At 34.5% G+C, this 21,793-nt stretch overlaps 1 protein-coding gene across 9 annotated transcripts in view; it reads left to right on the top strand.

The window, feature by feature from the left end:
- The window catches only part of tnca (tenascin Ca), a 327,362-nt gene that overhangs the window by 152,508 nt on the left and 153,061 nt on the right, over window positions 1–21,793 (top strand). For 3 of the 9 annotated variants that reach the window (XM_073951878.1, XM_068221397.2, XM_073951884.1), the window contains exons 1-4: window positions 84–377; window positions 5,679–5,718; window positions 5,854–6,008; window positions 10,307–10,552. The gene's annotated coding sequence lies outside the window, so the exon portion shown is untranslated. Of the gene's footprint in view, window positions 1–83; window positions 378–441; window positions 514–5,678; window positions 5,719–5,853; window positions 6,009–10,306; window positions 10,553–21,793 lie in introns of those variants that run through there. The other 6 variants (XM_073951880.1, XM_073951879.1, XM_073951881.1 and 3 more) reach the window with 5 other exon arrangements.

Here is a 21,793-nt window from a genome sequence, read left to right as displayed (position 1 = left end):
AAATGTTCTGGTTCACTCTCCAAACCTGTTGGTGGCAGTAATGCACCTAAAAGTAGTTTGCCAGCCACCAAAAAAAAATCAACAAGTAGTAGAAGAAGCAGCAAAAATGGCTGCACAAGGCCTCAAATTTCAAATTCCTAAAGAAAATGTGCTACTTGAGTTTTTTTGCTTAATGATGCCATGAGCTTGAATAGAAACTGTCATTCACATTTTGACAACTTTTATGACTAGGTTTAAAAACAAAATGAGATTGTTAAAAAACATTACTCGGTCATTTTCAAATAAAATGGCCAAATTGCGATGTAAACGTAATACTGTTGGTGTAAATGAGAGAAGATCAGAACGTGGAGCTGTGGACTGACTATAACCCTCCATCTGTAAGTCAAACAGTAAAATGCATCTATGATTTGATTGATATTGAGGTAAGGTAGATTTTATATTGACACATTTGTTCTTTTACTAATAGTGATAACATGTGACACACTACTTTGTATATTCGATATGAATTAGCATGTAAGTATGACTTCAAAACAACATTAGCACTATGTGATTGACTGTCAACACTGTTGAATTTTGTTAGTCGTTGGCTGCTAATATGATTTCCCCATTTAGAATTAGCAAATAGTACTTTTCTGAAATCATATTATTAAAGAGAAAGGCTGAATGTGTGAATGTAAAACCAACTTTACCTCAGATTGATTGATTGGGTTGACGTGTAACCGTGTTTGCTGTATTTGTAACAAAAAGGTCTTTCCTCAGCTAGTGGATTGGGAAGTGGATTGCAACTCAAAAATAAATCAAATAATTAATTCTTAACATATATTTCTACTGTGGACATTTCAATAATGCATGTTTATGTCCCATAAAGTTGCTGTATTATTTAGGTGTACTTTAGGTGTATAGAATATTATTGCATTTTCGTTTTCACTGTGCATTTTCTTAAAAAAAAATTCTCCCAAAAAAATTAAACTTTACTCACCCTCAAGTAAATGTAAACCTTTTTTTTTTTTTTTTTTTTTTTGAATTTATGAACTTGAAGCAAGATATTCTTTGTATATTCCAAGTGTTGGGGGAAAAAAAGCAACTTTGACATTCAAAGTAGGAACAGAAAAAAAGTATCAAGGCTGTTTTTTTCTCTCCCAAAATTGTTTAATTTATTGCCCTTCAAAAAAAAAAAAAGAAGAATCTCAAACTAATTTGGAACAAGTAGAGAATGATAAAATAACTGAATTTTCACTTTTGCGAAAAACTATCTTTAAAAGCATCACTTTCATTATTTTCTATTGCCATTTTGAATTTAAAGTGTTTGTGTCCGTTTTAGAAGTTTGGCTTTTTTTTTTTTTGTATTAGTATCAGTTTTAGCCACCATATGTCATGTACTGTAGCTTCAACCAGACAAGTTTTGCGAAATGTTTGTTTGAATGATAGATCAAACTACATCATAACCAGGGCTTGACATTAACACTCGCCTACCGGATGTTAATATGGCAGGTTAGACAGACACTCTCACCAGCCACTTTGGCTGGTTGAAATTATTTTTCAAACTGTAGTTTTCCTTAAAGCAGGGTTTGACAAGAAACATGGCCTAATGTGTGCAAATGTGATCTTAGAATCGAGAAGCAGCACGACTGACAAAAATAACTGTTTGCGTGAGCAAAAGAAGTCAGATAAATACCGAATACCTCCTCAGCTAGTGTCTGAAGTAAATGCGCATTCACATTTTACCGGAACTGGAACTACATAGACGACGCAGTGGCGGAGTGGGTAGCACGTTCGCCTCACAGCAAGACGGTCGCTGGTTCGAGCCTCGGCTCAGTTGGAGTTTCTGTGTGGAGTTTGCATGTTCTCCCTGCGTTCGCGTGGGTTTCCTCCGGGTGCTCCGGTTTCCCCCACAGTCCAAAGACATGCGGTACAGGTGAATTGGGTAGGCTAAATTTTCCGTAGTGTATGAATGATTGTGTGTGGATGTTTCCCAGAGATAGGTTGCGGCTGGAAGGGCATCTGTTGCGTAAAAAACTTGCTGGATAAGTTGGCGGTTCATTCTGCTGTGGCAACCCCGGATTAATAAAGGGACTAAGCTGACAAGAAAATGAATAAATGAATGAATGGAACTACATATTTGGTGATGCACCTTATCGACGTCGATGCAATCAAACAAAAGATCCGAACCCAACTCGATTCATTTATTCGACTCTGAGTCTGCCTTTTGTTAGATGAGTATGTGCTTATTCCCTATGCATCTTTCATCTAAAGTCAATTATTCAGATTCGGATATACCTATCATTCTAACAAACAAGCCTATCATTAAGACCTCTTATGTTTAGTCATTTAGCAGACACTTTTGTCCAAAGCTACTTATAATTAAGGGGGCATTTAGCGAATCAACAAGAAGAGGCAATACACACAACAAGTGCTAATTATACAAAGAAACTGTTAGTCCTCAGAAAATTAAATGCTAGAGTGTTGTTGTTTTTGTTTTTAAAGAGTGTTTCTACAGGTGGCTTGTAAAGCACTCACCTGTGTTAACCTCATTTTCTGAATGCACAGAAATGCATGCGTGTGTCTTGTCTTTTAAACAGTGAAAAATGTTTGACAATCAAGTATTTAAAAAAAATCTTCATATGTAAAAAATGTGTTTTTCATCTTATTGACCATTCATCAACCGCTCAGGATGGACAAATCCAAACAATTGTTTAAGAGTAGCTTATGTGTTTGAATCAATGTGGTCAGATGTCTATTAGATTAGGTCATTCAGCTTGTGTTTCTCAAATCTTGGATCTTTTCTGTTATTGTCTGGCTGTAAGTTACTGAACTAATCATTTGTTGATGTTTACCAATCTGATGATCACAGTCACAAAGAATTACAGCGTAAGTGGATGCAGTCATACTTGGCAGCAGGACTCATTTAAACATCTACGCTTTGGAGGGAAACGATGCTGAATCTACATGAAATTCATTCATTCATTTTCCTTCAGCTTAGTCCCTTATTTATCAGGGGTTAACACAGCGGAATGAACTGCTAGCTTATCCAGCATATGTTTCACACGATGGATGCCCTTCCAGCTGCAACTTAGTACTTTCCTTCTGTATACCCAAAGTCTTGTATGATTATTTCGAGATATGAAAGGAAATAAGCATAGACAAATGAGACCCCAGAGCTGCATTAAACATGTGCATTACCCATAAGACCATTTAACACACCACAAAACTGGTGCTCAGCATGATTTCCAGCATAACATGACAGATGTCTTTAATCCACAGCCATGCTTTAGTTAAGCGGTCTGATTTAGACAGAAAAGGTTTGGCATCTTTGCTCAAATCTGGGACTTTCACATTTCTGTTTGGCTGTAAATCAGCAAGGTAATTATTTGTTTCCTCGAGGCTCTATTTTCCTGCTCTTCCACTGTTTATGACCTATACTCGGTCCATCTCCATGAGTTATGTGCTCAGACAGGGTTTTAAAATAAGTTTAAAGTCAAACAATGTTATCATTTTAAAAATTCAGGATAGGGATGTAAATGTTAATATTAAAAAACATTTTATTTTTATGCTAATTATTTCACATCCAACTGTTTCCAATCTAAATGCAATTGAGTTTAAGGTTTGTGCACTGTAAAAATGTACTAAATTTACAATAACTTACAGTACTGGCAATTTTGCGAATGCAGTAGTACTGTAAAGTTTCAAGCATACTGTAATTAATAAATACAAGTTACTGTAAAGTTTACAGTAACTTACAGTACTGGAATTTTGCTTCCCAGTAATACTGTAAAGTTACAAGCACACTAAATTAATAAATTCAGTTTAAAATAAAGTTTACAGTAACTTACTGTACTGTAAATTTACAAGCACACTGTAAATTAATAAAATTTAATTACTGTAAAGTTTACAGTAACTTACAGTACTGGCAATAGTGCCTCCCAGTATTACTGTAAATTTACAAGACTACTGTAATTAATAAATACAGTTTACTGTAAAGTTTACAATAGCTTGCTCGCAATTTTGCTTCCTAGTAATACTGTACATTTACAAGCACACTAAATTAATTACAACTTACTGAAACGTTTTTAGTAACTTACTGGAAATTTTGCTTCTCAGTATTACTGTAAATTGACAAGCACACTAAATTAATAGTTACAATTTACTGTCAAATTTACAGTAACTTACTGGCAATTTTGGTTTACAGTAGGACTGTAAATTGACAAGCACACTGTAAATTAATTATTAAAATTTACTGTGAAATTTGAAGTTGTTTGCTGGCATTTTTGCTCCCCAGTATTACTGTAAATTGACGAGCACACTAAATTAATAATTACAATTAATAGTAAAACTTTCAGTAACTTACTGGCAGTGTTGGTTACCAGTAATGCGCTAAATTTAAAAGCGCACTGTAAATTTATAATTACAATTTACTACTTATTACAGTAACTTGCTGTCAATTTTGGTTCAGTAATGCTGTAAATTTACAAGTGCACTGAAAATTAATAATTGTAATTTAAAAAAGCACAATTTTAATTATTAATTTACAGTGCGCTTGTAAGTTTACTCTGTTACTGGTAACCAAAATTGTCAGTAAGTTGCTGTAAATTCTACAGTCAATTTTTAACAGTAAATTATTAGGAAACCATTGTACCCTGCAATAGAAACGCATTTTATGGGTCAAAATTATAGATTTTTCTTTAATGCCAAAAAAAGATCAGAATATTAAGTAAAGATCATCTTCCATGATATATATATATATATATATATATATATATATATATATATATATATATATATATATATATATATATATATATATATATATATATATTTATTTATATTTATATTTATATATATTTATATATATTTATATATACATACATACAGATACACACAAGGCTTGACATTAAATTTTTTGATCACCAACCACTGTGGCTAGTAGATTTCCATCATTACTAGCCACTCGCCATTTTCACTAGCCACAATTTTGTTGTTGGGAAAATATATTTCATTTGCATAAATTTCACTTTGACACGCTGAAATTACTTGATTTAGATTTTGTGTTATGTCCACATGCCTCCTCATTCATTTAATGTTTTGTCTGTCGTGTATGAGCAAATGGGCTATGGTTTCATAGTGTTGTTTTACAATTAGTTTTTATTTCACATGAGTTTTCTTAGCTCAAATTAAGGTTTTACCAAATAATCTGCCAATGGGGTAAGTAAAATAATCTTATCACAAATCGAAAAACAAGATTGTTTTGCTTACCCCATTGGCATATTATTTTGCTTAATTTGAGGAAAAACTCACTTCATTTTGGCATATTATTTCTTAAAACAAGACAATATGTTTTGATTGTCTAGAAAATGCTTCTTGATTTAAGAACTTTTAGACATTTGGACTAGAAACAAGACAAAAAATCTAAGTGCACCTAAAATAATCAAGTTCTTTCAACTTCATTCATTGCTGGAAACTGCAATAAATTTAGTTGGAAAAAAATAATTTGTTAAATTTTTCACACTTTTTATTTTGGTAACAAATGTGTTTCTTTAGAAAGTTGCTGCCACAATGACTGCTTCTTTATCTGTACTTGAGAGAGCGTAAAGACCTGTATATCATATATATTTTTCCAAAGATGCTTGTTTTAGCAAACCTAGCAATTTTTTTTCACTTTCTTACTCTTTCTGTATTCCTAGGGGAAAAAAATAGGACAATTCAGCTGGTGAAGATGGATCGGTATGTCATTTTTGTATTGTACAAAGTGCTAAATTGTACAAAATCCTGTCATCATGATCATTATTGTACATCCTGCTATTTAGCTGTCTGACCTCTTTCGATTGGCTGATTACACCATATTACTATTGACTGCAGGCTCACCCAATATCTGTACAGTATCATGACATTGAACCATCCACATGGAGGACTCTGTTCAGTACGCAACTCAGACTTCAGTCCTATGAGGAATGGATAAATTTCTGGTGCATCTGTTTGTGAGCTGATCATCCCCAGAGAGGAACCACAAATCAGTAAGTGTTGCTTGTAAACTTTTTCATTACTGATGCTTGAGCTTTTTTATGCACACGTGAAGTAGTTTACATGACAGTGCTGATGCAAAGAGCATGCAGATGTAAAGCTTTAGGAATTCACATTCAATACACAACTTTTTTTTTCTAATCCTAAAATGTCAGATCATCTGAATGCGATCAGTTTCTAGTCTATTGATTTAACATGATGCAGGCAGGAGACTGAAATGTGTTCACTGAAATTGGGTCATGGCATATATTTATCATGGTTCACTTATCATGGACTTTTTTTTTTTTTTAAGGGTCAGAATCAGACAGTGCTTTATTCATAACATAAAATGAGTAAATGTATAATTTCTTAGCTGTATTGCATTAGTGAGCAGTATTAGTCAGAGTGTGAGGTGTTAGTGAGGGTGTAATGACATTATATATTACTTCTCATTCTCTTTGTTAAAATACTACCAGAAAATACAGGTTCAGTTAGATTTTTTTGGGCGGGGGGTCTAATTGTTAAAGACATAATAAAGAAAGAGTTAGAGAAAGATGGAAAATGTATGAAAAATACTTGAGTTTCTGTCTTGGTTTGGTCTCACTGTTGTCTATATTGCCTGAATTGATGGGATTGTGAGTGCTGAAAAGTACAGACCGGTTTTAATTTGTCATGCAATTCCTGCTAGAAAGCACTTAATTTGTAATAGTTTTGGTTTTCAGCATGATAATGAGACCCCCTAGTTTTTCACAATTTATGTATTTCTTATTTTGGCTATAAATATGACAATTTTTTTTGGTGGGAATTCCCAGAAATTTCTTTGTATGTATGTGTATATATATATATATATATATATATATATATATATATATATACAAACCCAATATCACACTCGTAGCAGTGCGATATGGCTGTATATCGGCACTGGTGGGAGGCGTGCGTTAGCACGAGGCCTCAGGCCGATTGCCTTAGTACCCCCACCTGGGCCGATATACAGCCATATCGCACTGCTACCAGGGGCGGACTGGCCATCTGGCAGACCGGGCACTTTCCCGGTGGGCTGACGTACTTTTTGGGCCGGACTGATCATCGTCTTATGATCTGATCGGCCCATAAAAGGCTTAGCAGCCTATGTTTTTTTTCTGCCTTATTAATGGACGCTGCTGTGATCTGTGACTCTCTGAAAGTAAGTTGCTTTTTTTTCCCGGATAGACAGACCGGGCCGGCCCATGTGACACTCTGCAGCCCATTGGTTCTTTTCTGTATTGACATTGGGCTGGCCCAATCACAAACTCCTATTTTGGGCTCTGTGTGAGCGTGCGTCGCCTGTGTGTATTTGTCAAAATAGTCGAGAATCAGAGAGAAGAAACGCAAGGGAGGTGCAAAGAAATCGCGGGAAATACACCGGCGATTCATTTTGCGGTTCTGAGAAGTTCTCCGTTCATTCTAGTACACGGCTAAAAACGTAAATCACGTGACCACACACACTCTGCCAAGAGCTGCAGCCAGTAGTTCAGCGGATGAGCATAAACCCCAGGTGAGAGTATAGTGCATGTCAGACAGTTCATCTGCTGGATATCATCTCACTAAAGTTGTTAAACGTGATATTGAATTCATCTTGTTGTTTTGGCTGAGTGCAAAGATAAGCTAATATATTAATTTATGTAACCACGTACACTGATTCTGCACATTGACTGATTGCTTACATTTATCATATAAGTTTATTGTACGTTATACTGTTATAATGGCTATTATTGATTATTAAAACATGAGTGTGTGTGAATGCGTGTGTATGGGTGATTTCCAATATTGGGTTGGGGCTGGAAAGGCATCTGCTGCATAAAACACGCTGGAATAGTTGGCAGTTCATTCCACTGCGGCAACCCCTGATAAATAAGGGACTTATGCGAAGGAAAATAAATGAATGAATAGTGTATTTTTTAGAACTCAACAAATATCTTTATGGACGGTATACAGAAATTAAATTGAGATTAAAGTTTGTATTTATTTATTTATTTCATATATATGGCTTTTGTGTTTTATAGAATATGAGTTGATAAAATTATTGGACGTGCATAGATAGATAGCATTTTGATTGAATTTAGTGGGCCACTCCAAAATGCCAGGGCCGATTTTTTTTGCCCCATTCCAGCCCTAACTGCTACGAGTGTGGTATTGCATTTATACAACAGTTTGATGGCATAATTGTGTATATAAAAACAAAATCAAACATGGAGAGTCTCAAAAACCCTTTTGTATGAGAAACTACTTTCCTGTATGTATAGGCAATATTATTGGCAGTATAAGATTCACCTGGAGAGAAAAATTTACGTTAAATCCAAGGAAGAACTTAAATAGCACAATTTAAAAAAACACTCAAAAAGAAAAGAGCTAAAGAGGTCACATTAAACACTTCTGATGCCAGTCGTTTGATTCCAAAAGGCATTTTGTTCTGTATATTCTGTTCATGCATTCATTCATTTTTCTTCGGCTTAGTCCCTCATTTATTAGGGGTCACCACAGCAGAATAAACCGCCAACTATTCTGGCATATGTTTTATGCAACAGATTCCCTTCCAGCTGCAGCTCAGCACTGGAAAACACCTATACACGCTCGCATTAACACACACACTCATACACTACAGTCAATGTAATTTATCCAATTCTCAAAAAGTGCATGTGTTTGTACTGTGGGGGAAACCGGAGCACCCAGAGGAAATCCTCGCCAACATGGGGAGAACATGCAAACTCCACACAGAAATGTCAACTGGCCCAGCCGGGACTTGAACCAGCAATGTTCTTGCTGTGAGAAGACAGTGCTTACCACTGAGCCACCATGCCACCAGACTTGCGCAGAACTGTATGTCTCCTTGGTTGTGCATAGATAAATGAGATATCCCGATGAAGTTAGATGATAAGAGACCTGAACAGTTTTAAAACTTTAACTTTTTAGGTCATGACCCCATAAGTCTTCTGCTCACCTTTAAAAGTGAAGGTCAGGGGTCAGCGCTGTTTATCACCTGGCTTTCTTTATAAACGCCACAGCATGATGCTTTGTTTTAAAGTTCAAAAGGCATTCCTGGAGCTCAAACAGTTAAAGGGGTAGTTCACCCAAAATTATACTATTTACTCACCCGCAAGTGATTTATAAACCTTCATGAGTTTCTTCTGTTGAACATGAAAGAAGATATTTTGAAGAAAGCTGAAAACCTGTTACCCTTGACTTCCATTAGGAAAAGCAAGTACTGGGGAAGTCAATGGTTACCGGTTTTCAGCTTTCTCCAAAGTTTCTACTTTTGTGTTTATCAGAAGAAACTTAAAGATTTATAATCACTTATTCATTCATTCATTCATTCATTCATTCATTCATTTTCTGCCACTTTTCCGGGGCCGGGTCGCGGGGGCAGCAGTCTTAGGAGAGAACTCCAGACTTCCCTCTCCCCCAACACTTCCTCCAGCTCTTCCGGGGGGATCCCGAGGCGTTCCCAGGCCAGCCTAGAGACATAGGCCCTCCAGCATGTCCTGGGTCTTCCCCAAGGCCTCCTCCTGGTGAGACATGCCTGGAACACCTCCCTAGGTAGGCAGACAGAAGGCATCCGAAACAGATGCCCGAGCCACCTCAGCCGACTTCTCTCAATGTGGAGGAGCAGCGACTCTACTCCAATCTCCTCCCGGGTATCAGAGCTCCTCAGCCTATCCATAAGAGTGCGCCCTGCCACCCTTCGAAGGAAACTCATTTCGGCCGCTTGTATCCGAGATCTTGTCCTTTCCAATCCAAAGCTCATGACCATAGGTGAGAGTAGGAACGGAGATTGACCGGTAAATCGAGAGCTTTACCTTTCGGCTCAGCTCCTTCTTCTCCACAACGGACCGGTACATCGACCGCATTACTGTTGCCGCTGCACCAATCAGCCTGTCAATCTCACATTCCCTCCCTCACTCGTGAACAAAACCCCGAGATACTTAAACTCCTCCACCTGGGGTAAGGACTTTCCTCCAACCTGGAGATGGCAAACCACTTTTTTCCGCTAGAGCACCATGGCCTCGGACTTAGAGGTCCTGATTCTCATCCCAGCTATGTCACACTCTGCACAAACCGCCCCAGTGCATGCTGAAGGTCCATGTTCGATGAAACCAACAGAACAACATCGTCTGCGAATAACAGACATGAAATGCTGTGCCTTGAAATTCCGTCCATAAAATATGAATAAAATTGGTGACAAGGGGCAGCCGTATCGGAGTCCAACATGCACAGGAAACAAGTCTGACTTATTGCCTGCAATGCAAACAAGACTCCTACTCTGTTCATACAGGTACGAGAAGGCCCTCAACAGATCCCCTCTGACCCCATACCCCCCGAGCATCCACCTCGAGGGACACGATTGAATGCGATTGAAACACATGTGGACTGGTTGGGCATACTCCCATGAACCCTCAAGCACCCTGGTGAGGGTAGAGAGCTGGTTCAGTGTACCACGGCCCGGACGGAAACCGCATTGTTCCTCCTGGATCCTAGGTTCAACCATTGGCCGGATCCTCCTCTCCTTAATCGTCTAAGAGTGAGTAAATGTTTTTTATAGTAGTTTTTTCAGCCTTCCTCAAAGTTTTTTTTTTCATGTTAAACAAGACAAACTCAAACATGTTTGGAACAAGGCAATGGGGAGATTTTTGGGTGAACTATCCCTTTAAATGTGGCACTACAATAGTAAGGTCTTCCTTTGATATCGAGGAATGGTGAAACTGATCCACTGATAATTTAAATCCAACATGAGTCACTTTTAATAATTTTTTTTTTTTTTAAAGCATCTGCTTAAGGCGTAAATGTATTAGCTCTGAATGGCTGCACTCAACTGATGTAAAGTGGCAAGTTAAAGCCAGTGTTTTGTGCTGAGAAATTGAGGTGTTAATTTGATTCATTTGACTGCTTAAGTTGAGCTGCAGGAACATGACTGCGAATTTCATAGTGAATATAATCGTAAATGTGTTTTATTTGAGCAGTTTAATACCCTGACTAAAAGTTCAGTGTCTGTATCTCCTTTAGAATGTTAATGAGGCGTATTTACTAAATGATCTAATGTGGGGCAATATGTCTTCCAGCTATTAGAGACTAATTAAATGGAACTTTTCACTTTTTTTATGTTACAAAAAGTTGGTTTTGATTTAATAACCCTACATAAGCAACCAGTGCCTGTGAATACATAACTCTGATTTCATTCTCGTTACATTTCAACTTTATTCTCAATTTCTAATGTATTCTCGAAATATCATGACTTTAATAATGTATAATTTAGATTTTATACTTGTAACATTTAACTTCATTTTGAAAACGTTGTCTTGATTCTGTAAAATTACTAGTTTAAACTTATATAACTCTGTTTTTGTTCTCGTAACATTTTAACATTATTCTCAATTTTGACTTTATTCTTCAAATATTACGACTTTAATATTATTTAAGTATGATTTTATTTTCGTCACATTTTGACTTTATTCTCAATTTTGACCTTATTTTATTAATGTTACAACTTTATTTTCGTATAACTCAGATTTTATTCTCTTGAAATTTTGACTTTATTCTCAAAATATTACGCCTTAAATATTGTGTATTTCTAATTATATTATGGTAACATTTCAACTTTATTCTCAAAATATTATGACTTTAAACTCTCATAACTGTGTTTTTTTGTAAAATTTTGACTTGTCAATTTGAACTATTCTTGAAATATTACGACTTTGATTTTGTGTAACTCTGATTATATTTTCATAAAATTTTGACTTTATTCTCTTTTTCTAATGTATTCTTGAAATCTTATGATTTTAATATTGCATAACTCTGATTTTGATCTCAAAACATTTTGACTTTATTTTCGAATTTAGACTTTAAATTAAAATTTTGAGAATAAAAATATAATTTATACAATATTAAAGTCAAAATTTCGATAATAAAGTTGAAATATTGCAAGAATATGAGATACAATATTAAAGTCGTAATATTTCAAGAAAGTTTTGCGAATAAATTTGAAATATTAGAAAAAAATCAGAGTTATACAACATTATTCACAATTTTCAACTTTTCTTGAAATATTACGACTTTAATATTGTAACTTATATTCTTGTAACATTTCGACTTTATTTGCAAAAACTTGATTTTATTCTTGAAATATTACGACACTAATATTATTCTAGTGTGATTTTTATTCTCGTCACATTTCGACTTTTCTCAATTTTGACCTTATTTTTTCAATGTTTCAACTTTATTTTTGTATAACTCTAATTTTATTCTCTTGAAATATTGACTTCATTCTCAAAATATTAAGACTTAAATATTGTGTATTTCTATTTATATTGTGGTAACATTTCAACTATATTCTCAAAATATTATGACTTTAAACTCTCATAACTGTAATTCTCTTTTCTTAAAATTTTTTTAATATGTTCTCAATTTCAACTATTCTTGAATTATTACGACTTTAATCTTACTCTGATTATATTTTATATTTTCATAAAACTTAGACTTTATTCTCGAAATTTAGACTTTAAATTTGAAATGTTATAAGAATAAAAATCACAATTTTAAAGTTGGAATTTCAAGAATCAAGTTGAAATATTGCAAGAATATGATATACAATATTAAAGTCGTAATTCGTAATTTTATCCTCGTAACATTTCGATTTTATTCTCAAATTTGACTTTATTCTTGAAATATTACAACTTTATTATTGAAAAACTTGAATTTTAATCTCGTAACATTGAAATTTTTTTCTTAATTTTGACTTTATTCTTGAATTATTACGACTTTAATATCGTATAACTGATTTTATTCTCGTAAGGTTTTGACTTTCTCAATTTTGACTTCTTTCCTCAATGCTCCGACTTTATTTCCATATAACTCTGATTTTATTCTCCTAGCATTTCGACTTTCTCAATTTCAACTTTATTCTTGAAATATTTTGACAATAATATTCTATTATTGATTTTATTCTCATAACATTTTGATTTTATTGTCAGTTTTGACTTTATTGAAATATTATGACCTTGTTATTGTATAGCTGGGATTTAATTCTCGTAACATTTCGGTTTTTATTCTTAATTTTGACTATCCTTGAAATATTTTGACTTTAATATTGTATAACTATGATTTTATTCTCGTTACATTTCAATTTTGTTCTCAATTTTGACTTTATCCTTGAACTATTGAACTTTATTATTTCATAACTGGGATTTTATTCTCGTAACATTTCGACTTTATTCTTAATTTCAACTATACTTGAAATATTCCGACTTTAATATTGTATAAGGGCAGCACACTAGCACAGTGGGAGCACAATCGTCTTACAGCAAGAAGGTCGCTGGTTCTTCTCACAGCAAGAAGGTCGCTGGTTCTTCTCACAGCAAGAAGGTCGCTGGTTCAAGCCTCGGCTGGGTAAGTTGGCATTTCTGTGTAAAATTTGCATGTTCTTCTCATGTTTGCGTGGGTTTCCTCGGGGTGCTTCGGTTTCCAACACAAGTCCAAAAATGTGGTATAGGTGAATTGGGTAAGCTAAATTGTCCATAGTGTATGTGTGTGAATCAATGTGTGTGGATGTTTCCCAGTGATGAATTGCAGCTGGAAGGGCATCTGCTGCGTAAAACATGTGCTGGATAAGTTGGTGGTTCATTCCACTGTGGCGATCTTAGATTAATAAAGGGACTAAGCCTAAAAGAAAATGAATGAATGAATGGATAAATGAATATTGTAAAACTGGGATTTTACTCTCATAACATTTCAACTTTATCCTAAATTTTGACTGTATTCTTGAAATATTACGACTTTATTATTGTGTAACTGGGATTTTATTCTTGTAACATTTCGATTTTATTCTCAATTTTGACTTTATTCTCTAAATATTACGACTTGAATGTCGTATGACTTATTTTATTCTCGTAACATTTCGACTTTTATTGTCAATTTTGACTTTTTTCCTCAATGTTACGACTTTATTTTTGTATAACTCAGGTATTCTCTAAATAATTTGATTTTAGTCTTGTATAACTCTGATTATAATGTTGTAGCATTACAACTTTATTCTCGGAATTTCGACATTATTCTTGAAATATTACGACTTTATTTTCTCGTATAACTGATTTTAATCGCATAACATTTTGACCTTATTCTCAAAATCTCAGCTTTATTGTCAAAATATCATGACCTAAATATTGAATAATTAATATTCTTGTAACATTTTGACTTTATCCTTGAAATTTCAACTTTATTCCCAAAATATTACTCATTTAGTCTTGCATAACTTTGATTATGTACACAAAATTTTGTCTTTATTCTCAAAATATTAAAGTTATAAAATGTGTTTTATTTGAGCAGTTTAATACCCTGCCTAAAAGTGTCTGTATCTCCTTTAGAATGTTAATGAGGCGTATTTACTAAATGATCTAATGTGGGGCAATATGTCTTCCAGCCATTAGAGACTAATTAAATGGAACTTTTCACTTTTTTTTAATACAAGGAATTCGGTTTTGATTTAACAACCCAATATAAACGCATGCATGCTGCCCGTGAATGGGTTGATTTCCAGTACGGTAGCAGAACAGAAGTGACTCAGAGGTTGTTTAGACTGTGAAACAGCTGGAGAGACAGAGAGTGTTAACAGACGTTTAGCTTTATAAGCAACTTGCATTGCTTTTGTTAACAAAGGCCTCAGTGATCTTCCAAAGAAAAGTCACTGTTACTGTGTGCCTTAAAGGAAAAGTTCACCCAAAAATGAAAATTACTCCATAATTTACTCACCCTCTAGCCGTCTTGTGTGTATATGAGTTTCTGCTGCCAGAGAAACAGTTCTGTTGTGGTATCTAAAATTAGCTCTTCCATGCTGTATAATGGTGTTAGATAGTGACTTTTATTTTGAAGCTTACAAAATCCATCAAAAAAATAGTGGTGGTGTGGATATACTCACCGAAACAGTTGAAGAATTGCTTTGGGTGTATTGAAATACACAATTAATGCACCATATAAAAATGCCCATTACTTGCTCCCATGCTGTATATTGTTGTTGGATAGTGACTTTTATTTTGAAGCTTACAAAATCTATCATTAAAGTAGTGGTGGTATGGATATACTCTCTGAAACGGTTGTAAAATTGCTTTGTGTGTATAGGAATACAAAGTAAATGTGCTAAATCAAATGCCAATTACTAACCCTTATGCTATATAATGGTGTTGGATAGTGACTTTTATTTTGAAGCTTACAAAATCCATCATAAAAGTAGTGGTGGTATAGATATACTCACTCAAACAGTTGTGAAACTGCTTTGGGTGTATGTGAATACACAATAAATGTGCTATATCTAATGTCCATTGCTTACTTCCATTCTGTATGACGATGTTGGATAGTGACTTTTAATTTGAAGCATACAAAATTCATCATAAAACTTGTAGTGGTGGTACGGATATACTCCCACAAACAATTGTAAAAGTGCTTTGGCTGTATATGGGAATACTTAATTAATGCGCTATAAAAAAAAATGCCCATTACTTACTCCCATGCTGTATAATGGTGTTGGATAGGGACCTTTATTTTGAAACTTTCAAAGTCCATCATAAAAGTAGTGGTGGTATGGATATGCTCACTCAAACAACTGTAAAAGTGCTTTAAGTGTATGAAAATGCAAAGTAAATATGCCATATCAAATGCCCATTATTATCTCCCATGCTGTATAATGGTGTTGGGTTTTATTTTGAAGCTTACAAAATCCATTGTAGAAGTAGTGGTGGTGTGGAGATGCACTCGTACAGGATTGGTAAAGTGCTTTGGATGTATGGGAATACTACACCATAAAAGTGCTATATAAAAATGCTCATTACTTCCTTGAAAGCATTTTTACTTTATTCTCTAGATATTACAACTTTATTCTCAAAATAATACAACATTTATCTTGTATTACTCTGATTATATTCTCGTAACAATACGATCTTATTCTCGAAATATTATGACTAATTTTATATAACTCTGATTTATTCTCAACGTTTTGCCTTTAATCTCGAAATATTATGACTTTTATATTTTATAACTCTTCATTCTTGTAATATTTAGATTTTATTCTCTAAATTGCAACTTTATTCTTTAAATATTACAGCTTTAAAATTGTACAGCTGTAATTTTATTCCCCGTAACTGTTCTGGAAATGTTATGACTTTTATTTTGGTATAACTCTGATTATATTTTCAAAACATTTCGACTTTATTCTCAAATTTTTACTTTATTCTCTGAATATTATGACTTTAATTGCCTATAACTCTTACATTTTCATAACATTTCGACTATGCTACATAATGATCTTGGATAGGGACTTTTATTTTGAAGCTTGAAAAATCCAAACTAGTAACGGAAAGACCCCCCCCTCACACAATTGTAAAAGTGCTTTGGGTGCATGGGAATACACAATAAAAGTGCTATATAAGATGCCCATTACTTCCATGATGTATAGTGGCCTTGGATAGTGCCTTTTTTTTTAATCCTAGTAAGTCCATCATAAAACTAGTAATGTGGAGCTTTGGGTGTATGGCAATACACAATAAATGTACTATATACAGTAAAACTCCCTTCACTTTTTTACTTTTATGCTGTATAATCAGCCTGATCTCACGAGGAAACGTAAGTATTTTAAGTTTTGTCAGTTTAGTGGTGTTCAGTCATACGAAAATGTACGATTTTAAAAAGGAGGCGTGGCACCGAACCCTACCCCTAACCCCAACGATCATTGGGTGATAAGTAGGGCCAGATGGAATCTGCAGGCATTTTTTGCTATTTCTGCTGAGAATTTTGGTAAAAATCTGCGGATTTCTTTTCTTTCTGAATTATTTTGGGAGTATCCAGCGGAGTATCATAACTAAAACCTTAATATAATAAATAAAAAGTACTAAATTACTGAATAAAAACTGAATAAATTTAAATTTACACATTAACTCAAGTAAATAAACAGAATTAATAATGGGCTAAAAATCTGCAGAAATCTGCGGAAAATCTGCTGAATTCTGCGCGCAAATTCCGTGTGGGCCTATTGATTACAAATTCATACGAATTAGCCACTAATTCAAAAAAAGTTACGAATTGTCGTGAGATTGCGTTGGTATATTGCTGTTGGACAGTGTCTTTTATTTTGAAGCTTCGAAAAGCACATAAATCCGTCATAAAATTAGCCACCAGGCATTGGTGCATGTCTTATAAAGTTAATCAATGTGTTTTTGTAACAAAAGTATTTAGCGTTTTTAAATTATAAACTTAAATCGCTGACATCATCTTGCCAAGTGTATGTTCTCGAAAAAAAAAAATCCTGTAGCATTTTATGTTCATATATGTTCCGTTTTAAATTATTAACATACTCAGAAACATACATTTTAGGCTTAAATGTTGACTAGGGCCAATTTTGTCCTAATAGTTAGGGAGTAGGACTTGTAATCGAAAGGTTTCAGGTTTGACTCACGGTCCCGGCAGGAATCGAAAATGGGGGAGTGAATGAACAGCACTTTCTGTATTTTTAATACCCAACTGAGGTGCCCTTGAGCAAGGCACCAAACCCCTAATTGCTCCCCGGCCACCAATAATAGTGATAGCTGAGAAGTAATAGCTGCCCACTGCTCCAGGGTTATGCTTACTGTGTGTGTGTGTGTGTGCATGTGTGCTCTCACTTCTTACTTATGTGTGAGCGCTTGGATATGTAAAAGGAAGAGGACCAATTTCGAGTAATGTTGTAGCAGTTTTAAATAAAGAGACTCTTAAAGCCTGGTTTATACTTCTGCTTCAAGTGATTGCATGCAATGCGCGTAGCTGTGCAATTATACTTCTGCACGCTGTTTCTGTTGCTCTGCAATAACACAAACAGCCAAACTGCTTATCACTGCTAATCCCGTCATGTAGCATGTTGTTAGGACACAGGGTTACAATCTAACCTGCTCACCTAATGTTAGGGTTCATAATATTTATATTAATTGCTAATTAATAAACGCATCATGTGGAACTCTGAATCTGCGTCTCATTTCAGAGTCTGCTACTGTCCACCGGAGGTTGCATTTCGGTCATGTACACATGCTTTGAGAGCCTTTCTGACTGAATGAATGAAATATGCTGTTGTCCATCAAGGTAACCCGGGCTGCTGGAATATAATTGGCCAAACTGGCACTGGTTAAAGGGACAAAAATAAAGACAGACGTTCTGGCATGGAAAGCGCATTTTCAAAGCACAATATTTGACTTTAGCATTGTTTTTTTAGATAAGCAAGAATGTTCCCTTATTATGTTTCTTAAATATCTGCAAACATACAATGGTGTAGTAACGTTCGTTGTTGGGGGAAGAAGAAGACAGGGTCCCACTTTTTATTAAGTGGCCTTAACTAATATGTACTTACACAGGAATTAATAGTTTGTTACAATGTACTTATTGTGTAAATAAGTAAATATGTATTTACTGTGTACTTATGCATGATAAAATACACATATGTAATTACATCTGTTATTAACTTTTGTAACTACATTTGTAAATACACTGTTGACCATCCCTTACACCTTAACCCACCCTTAAACCTACCCATGCCACCAAAGCTGTCCATAACCCAACCTCTATCCCAACTCAAAAGCCCCACAAGTGTTCTCAAATACATTATAAACACAGTAAGTACATTGTATTTATTTTTTGATGTAAGTACATAGTAGTTAAGGACACTTAATATAAAGTGGGACCGAAGACAGGGTCGGCGATTCAGGTAAGCAAACTGTTTTTATTATTTTCAGTTGCTAGCACAAGTGCAGCAGTGTGTGTGTGTGTGTGTGTGGTTGCTCTCTCCTCTCCCGACTGCTCCTCCCGTTCTCCTTAGGAAGGGAGTCTCTCCGGCCCAATCACTAGAAAGACAGGTGTTATTTATCATTTCTGATTGACCCGCTGATTAGCCGCCGGGCTCCTACAGTAGCATGCTCTCCCCCCTTATTGGGTGTTCGATCACGCTTACCTCTCCACAAATGGTATTTTATGCTTTAGAAGAGTCAAAAACTCGCATACAGCACCTTTAATGTTGCGTAAAGTTTTACAACGAGACCGAAAGGAGAAGTTTATGGATTTGTGGTAAATGGTAGCATCATTGACTCATAACGATGCACAGTACCTGTAACTGTCAGCATGCTTGTGTGCTTTAAATGCAGTTTCTATTATAATTAGCAAATTAAGTCTAATAGAACAAATTACAAAGAACAAATTAAGCCCGGTTCATATCTCTGTATTGTTCTGTTGATATGTGATCCAAATATTCATATCTTGAAATAGATGGAAAATGACCTGATTTTGCTGCGCAACTATGGAGATCCCATTGTTTTTTGTTTGTTTTTTGCCAGCAAGGTCTCCACAGAGGTCACATGACTGAAAACTAATGCATATCACTGCATCAAAAACCACTGATGAAACATCCAGGATTAGATTACGAGGTAACTTTCGCCTCTCATGTGGAGAATGAAGTCACATGAATTGCTCAGGTGTGATTTTTCAGCAGTGTGTCAAAATCTTGATGGTTCCGTGGGTCACAATTATCAAATCTGATCTTTATTTTGTATTTTCTATTGGATTCGGGTCAGGTGATTGGCTTGGCCATTCTACAGCTTGATTTGCTTTCTCTGAAAGCATTTGAGAGTTTCCTTGGTTGTGTTATAGATCGTTGTCTTGCTGAATTGTCCACCCTGGGTTCATCTTTATCATTCTGCTAATGTAGATGTTGGACTGAAGCAGCTGATATTCATTTACACTGAGGAAGGGCAGAGGGTTGCTGAAAAACTACTGAGAGATTTTTAGCTGCTGTCTGGGCTTTCACTGCCTTTCTACACCTCCCTTTCTTCATGTGTTCAATACTTTTTCCTAAAGTGATTTCAATTCATAAGAACTAATCAATTTTGTTTTCTTTGCATTTGTGGATTTTTTTATTTTTTTGGTTGTTAACATCCAGTGAGAATTTCAGTCAACAGCACTTTTAGAAATAGAGAAGATTGGTGACGTGTTTAAAACTTATTTCTCCTTGTGACACTTCATCTATTAACTATGCGTGAAAACAATGTGCTTTCTTAATATGATTAGAGGCAAAGAGCTGTTTGCTTTCAGCGCTTGATATATCTGAGCATTGATCACTGTTCTGTTTTCATAAATATTTATGCTGCCGATGTTCCCCGTCAAGACTTTCCTCAGTGAAGAGGTATGCAAATGACAGCCTAATCTAAATACAAACCGATGTCTTTTGTCTGATAAACAGAAGCGGAGAGGCCAAATAGCTTGTGTTTTCAGAGCTGTTTGTTGTACGGGGAGATGAATCTAATGGAGTTTACTGATAAAATATTCAAAAAGATAATGATTAAACAGATTTTCTCCACACAGTTTCATTATTTCTGCCTCTCTCTACATCTTTAGTATTTCTACGCACACGTGTAAATTTAGCATATATATATATTTATATATGCTGTATAGGCTTCATACTGTAATTAATTATTCACCCAATTCTGTAGAGATGTAAAATTTGTTGATCTGAAAATAATAAAGAATAACTCGTAGAAAACCAAACTATGTCATAACAGAAATGTTTTAATGCTTTTTGTGGACAACTACAATTGAATAAAACTAAACTAAACTTGAATTACATTAAAAAATTACAGAAATTACAAACCAGAATCCAATAATAACAAAATTTTTAAAAACGAAGTAGTTTTCAAAACATTTAGATATATTTTTGCATTATAAAATGCTTAGTAAATATTTTTAAAAATCTATTGATTATAATAATAATAATAATAATAATAATAATATTAATATTATTAATAATAATAATAAAACAAATAATAAAACCAATGTTATTGAATTTACCACAACATAATTTGATCGTTAGTGGTTGAAAATGCAATTATTATTATTATTATTATTAACATATAATTATAATAATATTAATAAAATAATAATAATAATAATAATAATAATTCTCTTATTTGTATTTTTATTGCTTTTATTTTATTATTATAATTTTAATAAACATGACATTTTACTAAAATACAAAAAAATCATCTTTAGTAGTTGAAAATTTATTATTATTATTATATATATATATTTTTTTAATAGTACAGTAGGTAGCACAATTGCTTCACAGCAAGACGGTCGCTGGTTTGAGCCTCGGCTGGGTCAGTTGGCATTTCAGTGTGCAGACTGCATGTTCTCCCTGTGTTGGTGTGGGTTTCCTCCAGGTCCTCCGGTTTCCCCCACAGTCCAAACACATGCGCTGTAGGGGAATTAAGTAAGCTAAATTGTCTGTAGTGTATGAGTGTATGAGAATGAGAGTGTATGGATGGTCCCCAGTGATGGGTTGCAGCTGTAAGGGCATCCGCTACATAAAACGTATGCTGGATAAGTTGACGGTTCATTCCGCTGTAGCGACCCCTTATTAATAAAGGGACTAAGCCAAAAAGAAAATGAATGAATGAATGAATAATAGCAATAATAATAACGATGATGATGATGATAATAATAATAATAAGAAGAAGAAGAAGAAGAAGAAGAATTTTTTTGTTTTTATTTTTATTACAATTTGATTAAACATGACAATTTGAACTATTGAAAATCTAAATAATATGTTGTGATAAAACAAACATTTTATCTTTGTCATATTTGTAAAACATGCATGTTTAACATTTTCTGAGCTACTCTAACTCTCTTCTGAGTGTTTCCATTGTGATGCGCTGATGTTGTTTACATAGACTGGAGCTGTAAATTCTGTCCGAGCTGCTTGAACTGCAGGCTA

This window comes from Danio rerio, chromosome 5 (assembly GCF_049306965.1).
Source record: "Danio rerio strain Tuebingen ecotype United States chromosome 5, GRCz12tu, whole genome shotgun sequence".
NCBI classification, from domain to species: domain Eukaryota; kingdom Metazoa; phylum Chordata; class Actinopteri; order Cypriniformes; family Danionidae; genus Danio; species Danio rerio.
This window is presented reverse-complemented; position numbering and strand designations above follow the sequence as displayed.